This window comes from Zootermopsis nevadensis, unplaced genomic scaffold (assembly GCF_977971745.1).
Source record: "Zootermopsis nevadensis isolate Lab colony 2312 unplaced genomic scaffold, Znev_1.0 Znev_ptg000030l, whole genome shotgun sequence".
NCBI lineage: Eukaryota > Metazoa > Arthropoda > Insecta > Blattodea > Termopsidae > Zootermopsis > Zootermopsis nevadensis.
In genome coordinates, this window is record NW_028259162.1 from 10,878,316 (window position 1) to 10,895,259 (window position 16,944).

The window sequence follows — 16,944 nt, forward strand, 5'->3', positions numbered from 1 at the left end:
TCAGTTCAGAAAGACATAAGAAAACTTTTGAAATCAGTGCTTGTAACATTTGTTTCTCTTGTCTTGATAGGCGTTAATTAAATGAACGATGCTAATGGCCTCAGGAGGGAGGGAAGGTGCGTGGAAAAGCAAGACGAAGCTAACTGAAAAGTAGGTCAATTGCTTACATCCGAGAAGAGTCACACACCGAAGGGCGGGGGCGTTTGGAATTGCTTCTGTCATGGCACTGGATAATGGATTATTATTGCACCCGAAGTCTTGGCAACCCGCGGTACACAGCAGAGCTTCGATCAACAGCGAGGGTGCTACATGCAATACTGTCGTACATGCTGAACTAAGTCCACTAAACAGTGAATTTATTAAAATATTTTCTCTTTAGCCTACACACTATAGTTATAAAATATAGACTGCATTTATGCATTCCGTAACGGACATTACATGCAATTCAGCGATGCCGTATCTACTGCCAAGTTTAGCTGTGATCGAATAAGATGACCAACCATCTCTGTGTAGTGCGTCTCCCGTTCACTGGAGGTCCCAGGTTTGAATCTCGGATTGAAACAGCTTTCCCGAGGATTTCCCCTCTGTATCCGGCTAAATGGTACCTTAAATTAGTCTTCAGTAAACGTAATTTCAAATCCATTGCACACAAAGCTTTTTACCAAACGAACCTACATAACTCATGTAAGCTACCACGTGTGTGTACAGTGAACTGGAAGAGACGAGAAGAACCAGGTTGTGGCTCACTTAAAGAACTAACTTCTGCATTTGCATAGAACGTCTAAAAAAATATAAAAATCCCACATCATGATAGCCAGTGGATCTACATATAAGAATCCAGCACGATCAAACTAAAGTTAAGCTCTTTGTCGCTTAGCCAACCTGCCCAGTACATACGTTAACCTACCATTTTCAGGGATAGCCGGTTAAGTGATCAAATTTGAAATGACTTTGTCAGTGGTAACATTTCTATTCACAATCATATTTATCATCAAAGCTACTAAAATTATCATGTGATTAAACGTTCCAACAGAAATTTATTACACTAAAAACGAACTATAAATACACGATTATTTCCCTAACAGCATTAACCAATTGTTCTTTGCAATGGAATCTTTATTAAATCTTAAAATATTATTTAGGTTAAATACGTGACTCGAAGGATAAACGTGTTTTTTCCCTGTTAAATACCACCGAATTAGAAATTACGGGATATTTAACACAGATGGGAAAGATTGGGGTGGAAGGTGTCATAACCTATTGTAAGTACTCTCCCAGCATTTGCGTAGCACGATTAAGGAAAACCACAGAAAACTTTGACCACGACACTTCGTCTACAGGCAAAAATTTGATGTGGGGCTCATCCAAGAAAAAAGTGTGATGGCCAGTCTACCACGGCGCTCGGCTCGGAAGACAAAGGCAAGATACACGTGCCACATATGGGACCCGAGAGCATCACACAGAAACTGTCTTCCCTACATCGACTTGCAGTTTTCTTTGCAAGGCGAAAAATCTATAACGTATGTTCGCTCCCGTAACCACAAAGGAATATTAACTGGGGGCAAGCCTAAAGCTATTAACGGAGAGAAGTAATAACACTGGGCAAGAGAAATTGGGGAAGAAGAGAATAAGTACCACGAATACTAATGTGAGCAGATAATCTTCTGGCTTCTTGCCATGCTAACAAACGTCCTGACCTGACTATTTGCTGACACAGACAACAGATGGTGTGATCTCCGTGGAAAATGGCCAAATCATATCCTGTATGTCTTTTCTACCACCATCCTGGATGCTTCGACTGCCACCCGCAATTTCCAGCAAATTTATAGGAAGGACCTTCCGTAATCTGCTAAAACCAGATGATGATGTTTTTACAGCTCTCTCCCAGCAAAAGCTTATAAACAGAAAAAAGAGAAATCTTTAAAATCTCGTCAGGATTCGATTAAAATTCAATCAACAGTAGAGACAGCAAAAAATAATCTGACGACAACCACAGATACAAGAATCAATGGAAAAATTGCGGGAATCACGTCATTTTACTCAATTTACTGGGAATACTGGGAACGACCCGTTCTTCAAGTCCCTGAGCACTGCGGGTCCCAACTTTTCGTTGGCTTGATCTATGGACATTCAGTAGGACTCCTTGGACGAGGGATCGGCCCGTCGCAAGGCCTCTACCTGTACACAACACAGAAAAATGCGGACAAACATCCATGGCTTGAGTGAGATTCGAACCCACGGTCCCAGTGACAAAGCGGCACAAGGCCCACGCCTCAGACCGCGCGGCCACTGCGGACCCCTTTACTCATTTTACAGTTCTTAAAAGTAACGAATGTACATTTAGTTTCTCGTAAACAAGGTATTTTTCGTTCTACTATTTACAGGACACTTGTAAGTCTACGGCCTGCTATAACTTTCAGTGTTTCAGTACTTCGGACTTAATTATGTAAATTGTTAGGTTCTCAGATAAAGAATAGTGGGCTTAATTTGATAAAATCCTCTCGAGAGACATCCGCGTCAATACTGAGCCAAAAACCAACGTTTCGGGGACTGCCTGTCTCCATCAGCACCTCTCCGATGGTACAGACAGACAGGGCTAATCTCTGACTCAACACTAAACGTCTGAACGCCCGACAGGATCTTAAAACATTCATTCGCCGTGAAGGTTTTAAATGTTACATGTGGGCCTTATCATTTTCTAGGCCGTTATAAAGGGACTCTTTCTGATTAGCTGAGCTCTTTATGCGCTTTGTACGGTCAAGTGGCGTGTATCGTTGCTGTGGTTCCATTAGTGGACAGTCTTTCGGTAAAAAGTGCGTAAGTGACTGTAAATTAGTAAGTTTCGTCTCCTTTATACCACACGTAATCCTGCGCACTTCCATAAAGTAGCCAAGGTCAGAAATTTAACTTCCATTTCTCTTACGTAAAACACATTCTTAGAATTTAGCTATCCCCGGGGAATTTTCTATTGTTTCCCAAAATCATACGGAAAATTCCAGCGCATATTTATTGCTTCAGAATTATAACTGTCCTTTGAAGTGGTCTATGTCAGTTACATTTTTCAAGTGCAAAATTACTTTCACTCGTCAATTATTCGTACAGATCTTATTTATCAACATGACCACTGCTGAATGTTCTGTCTCTTACAACATTTGTAATTAGGTTCTCAAAAGATTAAACTAAAGTAAAAGTAAACATCATGTCCCTCAACAAAAACAATTTTTATGTTAACATTAAACACACACAACTGATTATTTCAAAATACAAAAACGTAATAATAAGAGTAACACGTAACAGAAACACCATTTTCTCGTACAAATGTTAAAAACGAGACCAACTAGGAAGGTGACTGTCTTCTGGGTTGTAGCGCAGTGTAGTCTGCTAGCAGTTTACTGTTTCATAGGTCCTTGGTGCCTCCATTATCAGGCAGCAAGAACCCCTGAAATGTTGGCAAACTTCTACCAGACTACACTGCGCTACAACCCAGAAGACAGCTACCGTCGAACACAACGGCCAGAAATCCACGGAATATAGAACGCATAAAAGAACAAATTCTTTATTTCTTCCGTTATCACTTCCTGAAATGCCTTGTCCAAACTACATTAACTCTGGATATTTGTTAAATATAAATCATTAGCCTAGAGGTTTCCATTGCTGAGACAAAGGTGGAAATACATGGAATGAGAAGACCCGGATCTGAACAATACAAATTGCAGGGTATTTACGTAGTTGTGCAGTCTGATGTAGTAATAATGTCGCGTGGCACTCCCTTCCCCCGAGCGGAGTGGGTGCCTAAGGAATACAATGCAGTGATGGTCCGGGTAATTACACAGATGCTTAAATATCTCACATAACGGGAATACTCACCTGATTTTCTATGCATCTTGCCCGGATGAACAACAGAATCACAAGAACAAACAGCAAAGTCTACAATGTGTCATCGTTAAATTACCTGCCGAAAAGTACCTGAATATCACCGTGGTTATATGTCCGTACTTAAACACCTGAAGCCGAATCTCATACCAAGACCATTAATGCACTCTGTGGGCAGAATCATGAAAGTAGCGGACACCATACGGCATGCTTCAAAGTCACAGGAAAATCATATGGTTCCTTTAATTCAGAGCTGCACTGCTGTTGTTCGGAAGTTTACGTCAAACGTCAAGCAAATTCAGAGTGCATGAAAGTTAAAACGCCCGTACATGTAACAAATTCACTAAGAACCGTAGTGCATACGTTTTAAGGAAACAGAGCGTTGTCGTAACTACTAGCAGCGAAGTCTCTTCACGGATAAATGCAGACGACGCAAAATTTTTGTAATAAAGCTGACAGTCGTACAATACTTGGGCCTACGTGTATTGTAAAAAAAAATTACGTAGATAAAACACCCACCAATTTCCTTCAGGCAACGCTTTCGAGTCGTTTAGTGATGCAAATTTCATTAGAACAACCCAGGTCATGAAAATTGCTGTCTTCTGGGTTGTTGCACCGTGTATTCTGGTAGATGTCCACCAACCAGAATACACGGTGCAACAACCCAGACAGCAATCTTCGGACTCACTGCCGTGAAAACCTTGAATCCTACATAACCAAGGTAATTGTTGTTGTCCTCACAGAATGCAGAATTTAAATATGGATACCATGAATTTTAGTTTTTAAAAAAGCTCTTTCCACGGGGATAAACCTGGCGAGGTGATGAACACATATCACTCTATATAGTACCGTGGGTAACAATACGAAGAGATTCATGCCTTAGCGTTTTCGCGCCTAATACATAAATTTTAATGTTAAGATTCAATGTACATCTTTCTGAATTACCTTATCAAAATAAGCGTAATCACAAAATTGCATTTCTGTCCTTACGTCTGTCCATTCTAGCGCCGTCCCTCATTACTGCCTTTGGAAGTGACACACCATTCGCTCCTGGAACGTGACGTATGAGGACGATTCATTCTGAATCTACCAGAGGCGAAACTTTGTACAGAGTTCTAACGGTGTAATGACCACAGAACTGTTTTATCTAATGATATTATGTGGTTCACATCCCATCACAGCAGAGGCAGCGTATGGAAGACGCCAGCTACTGGAAAAGCAGAAACTCAAGCTAAACTACCTACTGCCAGAATATTCACGAAGCTTTAAAATTGAATACGTGATTAAATGCTGCAGAAAATCATTTAGAAAGAGATACACAGAGAATCAATAATTAACATTCTAAAGACACACGGGGCAAATTGAGGTCAGCGACGAACACTGGCAAGGCTGTTTCACAGGATTCAAAAGCAGAAGCTGGAATTGCTTCCAAAGGGCCGTGATACTTCTTTAACTAAGGATGGAGTTCAAAGGTGATTACATTCATATACTGCAGCAGTTTCGAGACTTAAATGTGGAAATCCACTAAAACTTCTATACATGCTAAACACAATTTAAAGTAGTCTTACAATATAAACAACTTAAAGTACGCAATTACAAGCAGAAACTGAAGTTATAATTTGATTTATAACATTTGTTAGGAGTACAGAAATAAAATTAATGGTAATAAATAAAGAATAACAGGACTATCAGCTTACAAACTTACGCCTATCTTTCCTTTTTGTTTACCACCTGCAGTAGTTTTGAATTTTTAGTAATGAGTGTATTTATGGATATCCTTTGAATTTGAGAATTATTAGTGATTATTTTCTGACAAGTTGATTTCAGTAATAGGGAAGTACTGTGTCTTCTATGACGTAGGCACTGAATTCTGTAAATATTATTTAGACGAGCTTCAGAAAGTTAAGGACACTGGACAATATGGACGATACCTATACTACGCTAGTTTTTCAGTACAGAAAGTAGGCGATAAAACTGACAGGCATGTAGTTGTAATAAAGAAGCAACTACACCAGTTTCTTACGGGCTTCAACTCAGGCTGAAGGATGGACTTTTGTCTCGTCAATCCTAACAAACCCACAACGCATATAAGTTCATTACACGGTTGCGCTGTAGTAAAGACTAGTTATACTGAGATGAAGATGAAGGTCATCAGGGTGTGAGTTGATTCCTCACCCTGATGATGGAGGCAGCAAGGGCCACTGACACTTTGATAAACGTCTACCACATTACAACCCTGAAGACAGATATATTAGCCAAAATCGATACAATATTACGTCCAGAAAGGAGCTGTTTTAAAATGTTTCATAGATAAATGTTTCATCTAATCATCTTGTAACTAAAAACCGATCTGTTGCAATTCTAATCGCCTCACAAAATGTTTTTTACCATATATACTGTACTCAAAGTTAAAGTCGAAATTATGAGCTGTGCTATGCTGCTTGATTAGAGTTCCCCTTGGCAATTATGTGTATGTAATGAAAGGTGGAATATAAAACAGGGCCACCAGATGGCATGGTGAGTCACTGAGTCGCCCATTCAAAATGCCTGAACGGGAAGAGCGAACAATATCCTTCAAAAGACCGCCGGCACACAAACATCGAAAAGTTTTCTTCTGTGTCTGCGGTAAATTGGGAGCGCTGAATTAACATTTGTTGAGGCAGGGGCCTCAAAAACTGTCTGACATGTGGGCCAGATGGTCAATAAATTCATCGCTTGTTGGCTGGACAATGGAGACCAGGCTTAATATAGGCGCTCATTCTATAAATTAAAGTTGATTTCACATAAACAGGTAAAAAATAAATTAGTTAAACTGAGACAGTTCTTAACAGCATCTGGCCCATAGGCCGTACCTTTGACAGCACTGGTTTAAGGAAAAGTTGGAATTAGTACATGTGGATGAGTGCGAAACAGCTGAAAATTCTTGCCAACACATTGCCAGATATTGCAGTCCCATGACTAGAATAGTAAATAGGGTCCCGAGACATTTTCTCGCAAAGTATTTTTTCATAACGGACACCCCGCGCAGGAAGTCTATATATTTTTTTATTCACCCTTTTCACTGACAGTCTCAGATAACTTCTCTTAATATTAAATTTCACAAAGCGACATTTCACTCGATCTGAAAATATATTAATTTTGTTCAAGCATTATTAGAAAATCTTTGAGGCCATGTCCGTTTCTTACGAACTTCTAGACCAAGCTCTTAAGATTAATTCTGAATAATTAAAGCATAAATATAACATTTCTGTAGCGTCATCATATTAGCTAGCAGCTGCGCCAGTTCAGCAAGAAACTAATTTCCTCATTTCCAAACTTTCCAGCTACGTGGCTGTGGCATTGATAACTTCACTACAAATTACCTTACTTTTAACATGTATTATTCATTAATATTTTCTAGAATACCACAGACACTCAAAGAACGTGGCAGTCGAGCACTTAGCTCTCCTGCCTCGTAGTTGGGAGGTCTTGCGTTCAAATCTCGGCCCGAAGGTTTTTCGTGGTACCCCTCAGTCACTGCAGGTAAATTCCAAAATAGTGCCTTAAATCTGTCAACGGCCGCTTCCTTCCACGTCCATTCCAATTCATGAGACACTAATCACCCTATTATTTGACGCTATATAGTCTAGTTACTAACAATGCCATAAAATTGAAATATTATTGGTGTTTAAAGACTACGCTAATAATTAATTAATTCAGATAAAACATCATTGAACAAAATATTTAATTTTTTTAGATAAACCAAGTAGTAACAAAGTTGCACATGTTTCTGTTGTATTCATTAAAATATATAAAGAAATTTGACAAATATTGAAAAATTAAATTATCAGAATTTTTCCAGAATGTAAAAACGTAAGAAACAAAACGTATAGACATTATTCGTGCGTCTGTCTAGACATTTACTTTTGCAAAGATGGCCAAGGCTGGAAATGGCCTCGACTGGCCAAATGTTCGTTTGGCCGGCCATTCTTTAGGCCGTTAATTTATTACGATTGCTGATTAACTTTATACTCATTGTCATTACTATGCCGTTCTCGGCAAAAGACTATCACAGACTAAATATGCTAACACTAATTAGGTCTGGATATTTTTTACATAAAATCCAAAACGTAGATCGGAAATTGCATATGGATCAGCGAAACAGACAAACTTTCAATGGCAAGATGCAAAATATAAATTCTCCTCTCTTACTTTAATGCCAACACAATCTCACACTCTTTTCACAAACGAGGCACCGGATACCGAGCCATGGTCGTAAAGGTACTACATAGTCAATGAAATGCCACTACACAAATGCAGAGCTAATACCTGTAACGACACTTGACAACCATTAGGCTTACCTCTGGTGTAAGAGAAATGTTAGGGGTTAATACTTATATTTGCGTTGACTCAAAAGTTTTGTTTATAATTCTGGTTTTGCTGGTACCTAATAGTGTGCTAAGAGTTTCGAACAGGCAACGAAAATGATCGTGCTTTAAACTCGTTAACCCGTAAATCTAGCAGACAGATAAATAATGTTTGGATGGAAACTCTGAGTTTAAAATATATACAAAGTTATTCTCTAGAAGGCTGAAGGCAAGATGCCCGTTCCGCCAGACCCATTCATATATCATGAACCGACTTTCACAAACATTTGCCCTTTCTCTTGCATTTTCTTAAATTGAATAAGACGTTTCCAAGAACGTAATAAGTCAGTGCTGGAAGCTGTTTCCAACCACGACACCATGTTCTCTTTCTATTCAAGAAACTTGTCCAAACTTTCACATAAAGCCTCTAGATATGACGAGAGATGAATTTTATAGGCCTAAACCAAAGAAAGTTTAACTGATGATATTTAAGTGAAGATACGACCTTAAGAATAAAGCAATTCACTGCAAAAGATAATTGATAGAAAACCTGTTAAACAGTATAGATGCGTGAAATATCAGGATGTCCCATGAGGAAAGGTCAATATTATGGGAGGTCATAGTATCGGTCATTCTAAGCAAAAAAAGTCTATATGTACATGTGTCCTATTCCGAACTGTTTCCGAGATACAGCTATTTCACTGTATAGTTGCAAAATTGTTGATATGAAAGAGATATTACGTACTGTTTCTAATACCGGTATTTATTGTTCAAGTGACAAAGTTGGTACACTTTACCTAGTATAATACATTTTCGAAAATTCCACAGTCAATAGCAATGCACTTTGAAACTCGTGTGAGGACATAGCGCGTTGCTCGTCTGAGCGTTTATGCGGGCGATAACATCCGACAATTTTGGGCGCCAAATCCAAACTACTGTATAGTGAAATAGCTCTATCTCGGAAACCGTTCGGAACAGGACACACGTACATATAGACCTTTTTGCTTAGAATGACCGATACTATGACCTCCCAGAATATTGACCTTTCCTCCTGGGACACTCTGTATACCATACCGACTTAAGCAGTAACAGATTTTTAGCAATAGTCAAAGATATAAGTAGCATGCAGCTAACTCCATGCAGCAGAATTTTTCATGAGAAGCTAACAGTTGTTCAGCTGGCTAACAAATTACCCATCTTTTATTAGGCCCTTAGGTTCGTTCATGTTCACATGAGTCCGCTACTAGTCCCTACCGTGAGCATGCCCAACAAAATGTACTTCCTCTCATCCTATTTGAGATCGATTTAACTGTCCATTTACCAATTTTTTCCAAATGGTCTCACCCTTCCGAGTTTTCAGACCAAAATTTTGTACATAGGCTTATTTTTCATATCAACTGTTAATACAGAAAGTTCAAAACAAGTTTCTTGAATTTGCCTGACAGAGCCACACAAAAGAAACGCTCACAAAAAGTGCAGTCAGATTCATTAAGTTAGTTGGAATGTAGGTATTTTAGTCCAGAGATACTCGGTTCGAATCTTGACCAGGACATCTGATGTCAAAACACAATGTCGTAGTGTTCCTCAAAAGCCTGTCGAGATAACGCCTTGAAACATTGTAAGACCAGTTTTTCTAAATTTCTTTCCTACATCATCGCCTTGAAGTCTAGAATAACCTCTGCAATTGATATAGCACCGTTGCATACCCTGTGAACCAATCCGAACAGGTGTCTAATGTTCATTCCGTTACCAGAAATTCTATATGTTAAACGGAATATGTTGGAAGTCACTCACAGCTGGGAAGAACAGAGAATTTTCTCTCGCCAAACAACAAAATTTATAGCCGCCAGTATCGGATTATTGAACTATGAGAATGAGGTGCGTTACTGTAAACTAAACGCTGCTACATGACGTCATGGCAACAAACACGGGATAAACTTCTAACACAGAACGGGTGATAAATTTCATATTTAAATTACTAACGAGATGCATTAATAAACCTGTACAACAATACAACACGGTATGTACAAAGTGACGATGCCAAAACATATAAAGAGAAGAAAAAACGTTAACTACACGATGGTCTGCTGTCATTTATTTGTAGGCATGCTGGGTTATTACAGCAGAGTCAGCAGATTCATGATTTGACGATCCCTCGAACCAGAGCTACGAGCTGTTCGACTCGAAACATCAATGTCCTAAGTCACTTGTAGGCCAGACGCGTTTCTAACTTGTATTTTTCACTGGTGAGCACAGTTCCGCAACACGGACATCTTTCCGTGTTGGTTACTGGAGTAATCTGGATCCAGATCGCGGCAAACATGTGACGCTTCGACGCGTGGAGTTATAAAATGACAGCAGGCAATAGCGTGACATATTTGCTCCCAAATTGGGACTTCCTACGTCACACGATGGCGAGGACATCGGCATCATTAAATTCGCAACCACGTATAAGTCACCGTTTTTCTGAAAATTCAGTCTGTAGCCTAAGCGTTTCTCCGTTTATATTATCTGTTTATTTAAAATCTATTCTGCTGTGAAATGAATCGAGACGGTGCTTTTATGTTTGATGAATAACACTCAAGGAAGCATAGATCCTTCTGTCTGTAAATATCAGAATGAACAAAACGTCTTTAATCAAGACGTGGCGTCTGTTTGCAGAACTTCTAGTTTTGAAATTACACCAAAACACAACGAAACCAACACCACAAACTACTACAAAATATTCACTGTAGCTCGCCTGGTGCAGTGATTCGGCGGTTCCCACTACGTCCTCATATCTGGGAGATCCAGTGTCCAATATTCAATGTCGCTTATTCTAACGCAGTTTTTTTATATCTTTTCCTCGATTCCCACTTCTGAGATCGAAGAAGATTGCATTTTCCGTTAGATGCCAATTGTGTCTCATGAGATCGGGGATTGCGCTAGCTGAGGTCTGAAGAGTAGAATTTATATTGGAACCTGGAGTGCAAGATAGGAATAAAGTGATGGATTGTTGTGATGGCAAACCATCCTAGTATTGGGAAAATATCGTATCTGATAACAGACCTACTAAACTTTCCAAAATCACTCACCCACTACCCCCTAACAACCCCTGTTACTATCAGTCCACATTTACTCAAATCAAACCGAAGCCACGGCTGGTGTAAAAATCACTAGACACAACGTAACACGTGACGACACGCCGAAAAGTGGTGAAGTTGGAAACGTGGCACGGTTAGTTTACCGATTCTGCTTCGAAAAGTAATTTTCTATACAGAAATTAACTACGGAAAGGCATAAAATCTGTTATATTCTGCCACAAAAGCGTTTTAAGAGTTTCGTAAGATTATCTTGTACTGTAATTTGGAGAGCGATCGAAACATTATTAATCTAAACACAATTATACAGGCTGCATCCTTTTCCATGTAGATTGTACTCAGTCATCCGACCGCATATTAAGTTTTAATTATCGTGCATTCGGGACCAATTTACGTTCCATCAAAAAGATAAACTTCCACAAAACAAACAGGATATTGTATCCTGTTGACGAACAAAAACCTCAAATCTAATATAATGAACGCATTTGATACAATATTCAGTAATTGGATAAATGTGCATTAAAATAGTTACAAACGTGCAACGTATTGTGGGAAGAATTCCATGTTGATTAATTTATCGATAATACACAAAGGCACGTAATTAATTCATATAGGAACTGAATCCAATGAGAATATCTCTCACCGATATCATTAAACTTTAGTTGGCTAACATATTACAACAGACATGGATTCCGATTAATTTTCACGAATAAATAATTACGTTTGTAATACTTATTACGAATACGAATGTGTTAAGTCCACCCAGATACTACAGATTCGAAAATTATCGACATACGGACATGAAGTGCACTGATACAACATTTTTGTTTGATGTCAGACATTTCGACTTGTCTATGGACGCTATTTACATCGGTTGTGTGAGCAGTCTGCTCTCGTGGGTTTGGGAGTTAGCAATAATGACACCCATCGCAAGCCAACTACTGACAGATTAAAGCAGTGGTAGTTTTCGTGCGGCGTTAGTAACATGCAAGAACTCCACTTCTAACGCCAGTATTTTAACAGAAGCCACGAAGCCCTACTGACCTTAATTCAGCGACACTCAGCAATTTACGACTCTGTACAGGGTTTCCGTCAGAGTCCAACTGCCAGCAGTAAATCTTGATGAGACGTCTGCCTACTCTTCACAGCCATGATGACCACCAGAGGTTAAGAGCTACACATATTTATTAGCTACAAGATTGTGGAGATTTACGACTGAAAGGACTAATGAATGCAGGGGGCGGTTTATGGCTCTTACCGACTCATTTGCCTTGTTTCTGCACGTTAAATTTTGAAGAGATCGTTAATCGCCTTACGTTTATAACTCCTCTGTCACACAAGCTTGTCAAAATGTAATTACTAGCATGCCACTTGTATCTGCCCGAACGTGAACTAGAAACGACAAGTGGTCGAGTTACTACAGCGATTCCAACAGGTCTGAGACCCGTTCCTTCCAAACGATCCACATCACTGCATATACGCAACCCTTTAAAACCGAATGAGAGAGAGAGAGAAGCGAAAGAGGGAGAACAGAGTGAGTGACATATTTGAAAGGGGGGAAGAACGTTTACAGCTATGAAGATTCCCAGGTAATGCCCACTCGTCCTTCTGGTTAACCCCTAAAGAGTTACCGTGTATTTCAGAAACACTCCGTACATTTACAATCGTCTAATGTTCAAACCTCTGTTCATGTGCAAGGTTTCGGTGTATTCCAAGCCATATTTTAGTAAGCTAAGGTGTGATTTCGGCTATATTTCACCGACACGGATTAAAATAAAAATTTCTAGATAGCTTCTAGTGTGAATTCCTTTGTCAAATTTAAACGAAATCCTTTAAGTACCTAAGTAACTCAGTGGGAATGCGCAGCAACGTCGATCGTGGCCGCGGATAGGATACTGATGCAACTCATAATAATAAAATAAAACGTGGATATACAATAACACAGGCACCAAACGCGGGAAGACTCACAAAAATAGGCTATACTATTTTAGAACTGTCTTGTAAATATTTTATGTAGTTTTCCTTGTTTTCTGTTGTATCCCACAATATAACATTCATTAGCGAAATGGCGTATTGACCCAAATTTATTTTATTATGTATTCCTGAATCATATCCTCTGCCCTCGAAATATTTATAATTATCGCATTGCTTTATAATGTCATTTCCTTTGAAAAACAAATTCTGTAGGCCTACATGTTTCATAATTGACAGATATTTCGTTTTATTTAATGTAATGTTCACCCATTCAAGTCATAACTGTTTAATCCCCCTGCACTCTTGACATTAAGGCGAGGAATAATCTTGGGGATCGAAGTTCGACTCTTCACAAGACAAGAGTGACAAATATTGCGCGGTGTGCATCATACACAGTGTGTACCAAAAATATGTATACACAAAGGTTGAAATTCCTTATTATAATGTGCATACATAATTTTGGGTAACCTGTGTTGTTATGAGAACGGGAAACACTGACACTTGTCCCTGGGCTAAGATAATCTGAACAGCCGCCATGTTAGGTTTTCAGGAGAGAGTTGGTCGCCCTGCTAATGAAACGGGCGTGAAATGTGGATGCGCGTGTCACGTGCTTGACTCACTGACATATCCAGTCAGTGTACGACTGACATACCGGGTTTCTACGCTGTAATTGACCGCATATAGGGTCGTGTTTGATGTGTATTGCTGAAATGGCAGGCAATGTCACAGTTACTCAACGTCAATCAGTTCACTACATGTATCTTGATGTTGGTATGCGTGAAGAACCTCAAGTGGAGCCAACCTTCGTACTAGCAGTAGTAACACGCCCTGTTCCTTTAATGACAGATTATTTTCGTCGATCGGACTGGAAACCAGGATATTGCTTTTCTCGGAAGAATATTGCCGCAGACATAGCTTTTAGCAAGGCGCTTGGTAGAAATAGCTACAAAGATCGCAGAGGTAAGTAATGGGTGGCTGCAGCAGAAGAAATTTTATGATGTCTGATGTGGAACAGTTTGACACATTATGAGCAAAGAAATTACTCATAAACCGGTCACGCCTAAAAAAAATAACTTGACTACATTTTCAACTGCCGGTCACAGCGGCAGCGCGGTCTGCGGCGAGGGCCTGGACCGCTCGGGCACTGGGACCGTGGGTTCGAAACCCACTTGGGAGTGGATGTTTGTCCGCGTATTTCTGAGTTGTAAAGTCCTGTACAAGCAGAGGCCTTACGACGGACTAATAACTCGTGCAAGCAATCCTACCAAATGTTTAAATAAATTAAGAAAACTCCCATATTTGATTAGGTCAAGGTCCTTCAAGGACTGTAGAACTACTAAAAAATATGTTCAGTTACTCTAAATATTGTAGAGTAACTTACATTTTTGTTTTATTTAATTCAGTTGATGAGCTACATTAATTAAGGTGTTAAATAAACTTTTACGCATTACATTGACAGATTTTTTTAAAGACGTTCACGTTGTTGCGCCGTGTAGTCTGGTAGAGTAAGCTCGTCTGAAACGTCGGTCAATATCTACGATACTATATGGTGCAATATACCAGAAGATATCCACTTTCATACTTCTCGCCGTGAGAACTTATTCGTCCCTCAAATTTTACAGATAATAATTCATAATTATTCTCTAACCTCATTCGATACTAAATAACATATGTAACTGTCAGATCTGCAGCGTTGTTAAATAATGTATAACTCAAATCTCTACCTTGGATTTCTTTTACATCACTTATTAGGCATTTAACGATTAATCTTACACCGATCGGTAGTGACACTAATTAACATTTTAATTTTATGTCCACATTGTAAAATGAACTGAGCGTTTTTTACGGTGATAAGTGAAAAAATGGTACGAACAAAACCAATCTACTACTGAAACATAACTCCCAAGGGTGTACATGATTACTTTTAGATACAGTCTGAACACATTTAAATATCATTCTCTCCCGGAGACTTCGTTTCGAAAACTGTACCATTACTGTAAAACAAACACAGATAGAATGGCAGTTTCCCTGTATAAACACCATCGGATGTGCGAAGGGTGGGAGCGGATTCATCTCCGATTCAATCTCCTGGGCAATGACGGAAACATTATATTGGGGTAGCTGTCGGTAACCCTGCTTATGGATGTGTTGGGTCAGTTCACGGATCGAGTCTGGTGCATTTGGAGCTCACGTTTCAGGTAAATCTAGGCACACTTACTACGTTTTATGGCTTAATCTGCAAATTCTGTTACTGAATTACAAATGTTAAGTATCTAATAGTAAAGTATAAAGATTTTGTTAATGCCAGATCCAGCATCATTATCAGCAATGTGATAATAAAATTAATAACAGAATTATCAGCATTAACCGTATCATAATTATTATCACAAATATAATATATAATTATATAATTAACAACAGTGGATTACATTACGTAAATGTGTACTTGTTGGTCTTCTGGGTTATAACGCCGCCTGGACTTGTAGATACGTACTAACGTTTCGTCTTTATTTTCAGGGCACTAAAGCCGTGAAGTGGAAACAGTAAGTTTCTCAGAAATGTATCCGCTTATTACTCCTCACGGCATTATATATTCACCGCCGTGAGAACCATATCTCCTTTACAAATGTCACTAGGGTGGAAATCTCTCATAACTTGTTTAACGACGCTGTCAGTAGCTAATAATAATATAAATGAACTGGAAATGACATACGAGAAATGAATCGTGGCCTAATTTGAGACTTCAAAATTAATAAATTAGTCGTTTTCACATTACATTTATTTGTGTTCTACAGAAGCTGTGAACTTTCACACGACTGTCGATAGCAACGAATCGTCGCCCTTTACCATCGGAAATGCAAATTGTCAGCCTCGCGAGAAAACACTCCATGTTCTACCGTTAATTTGGTCGAGGCTGTGGAATGTTCTATTGAACAAGACCACAGCACGGAAAGGCAAGTTCAAAGAACGTTTCCATAATTAATCCTCAAGCGATGAGACGATAAATCGCATCTGTCAGAAACGCTTTTAAAATAATTTGAAATCTGGTAAGATGAAAACTTTAGTTTAAATCGGATCTAAAAGAAAAATGAAAAGGCACAACAGCAGAGAGGCTATAGCAGAGAGTGACGTTTAATATATGCTACTGTTTGCAGTAAAGAGAGACAGGAAAGTAGAAACGATTTCAGCTGGAATAAAGCTATTGGTTTGCCTCATGGAGAAGTAGAGCAAACTTTGATGAGTAATCTGTTTAATCCTTGGAAGCTGAATACCATTTTCTTTCCTTCAGATTCCTAGTTTTGGCCTCAGACAACAGTGAGAAGGAAAAGTGTTTACGTAAGAAGAGATAAGAACACAGTATAAAAACGCAGAAAGGCAAAGGATTTCTTTGAAATACCAAACACAACTGGAAGAGAGAAAAAGATCTCTGAAAATAGGCTTTTATTTATACAAATCTCTATGAAGTTTTCATTATTTCAACACAATATGCACCTAAGGAAGTTTATGCAAAACTTTCAGACTTGCGTAGGAATCTCCTTTACCGAAGAATAATAAGAATATGATGATAAGAAATAGAGTTCATTACATTGTAAACGGAACCATAACAATACAGAATCTGTAGCTCATGCCTAGTTGCTAAATATGAAGTAGGAAACCAATAAATATTGATC

At 38.9% G+C, this 16,944-nt stretch overlaps 1 protein-coding gene across 4 annotated transcripts in view; it reads right to left on the reverse strand.

The window, feature by feature from the left end:
• Positions 1–16,944, reverse strand: part of dlg1 (MAGUK family member discs large 1) — a 338,246-nt gene that overhangs the window by 229,413 nt on the left and 91,889 nt on the right. The gene's annotated exons all lie outside the window — the stretch shown is intronic.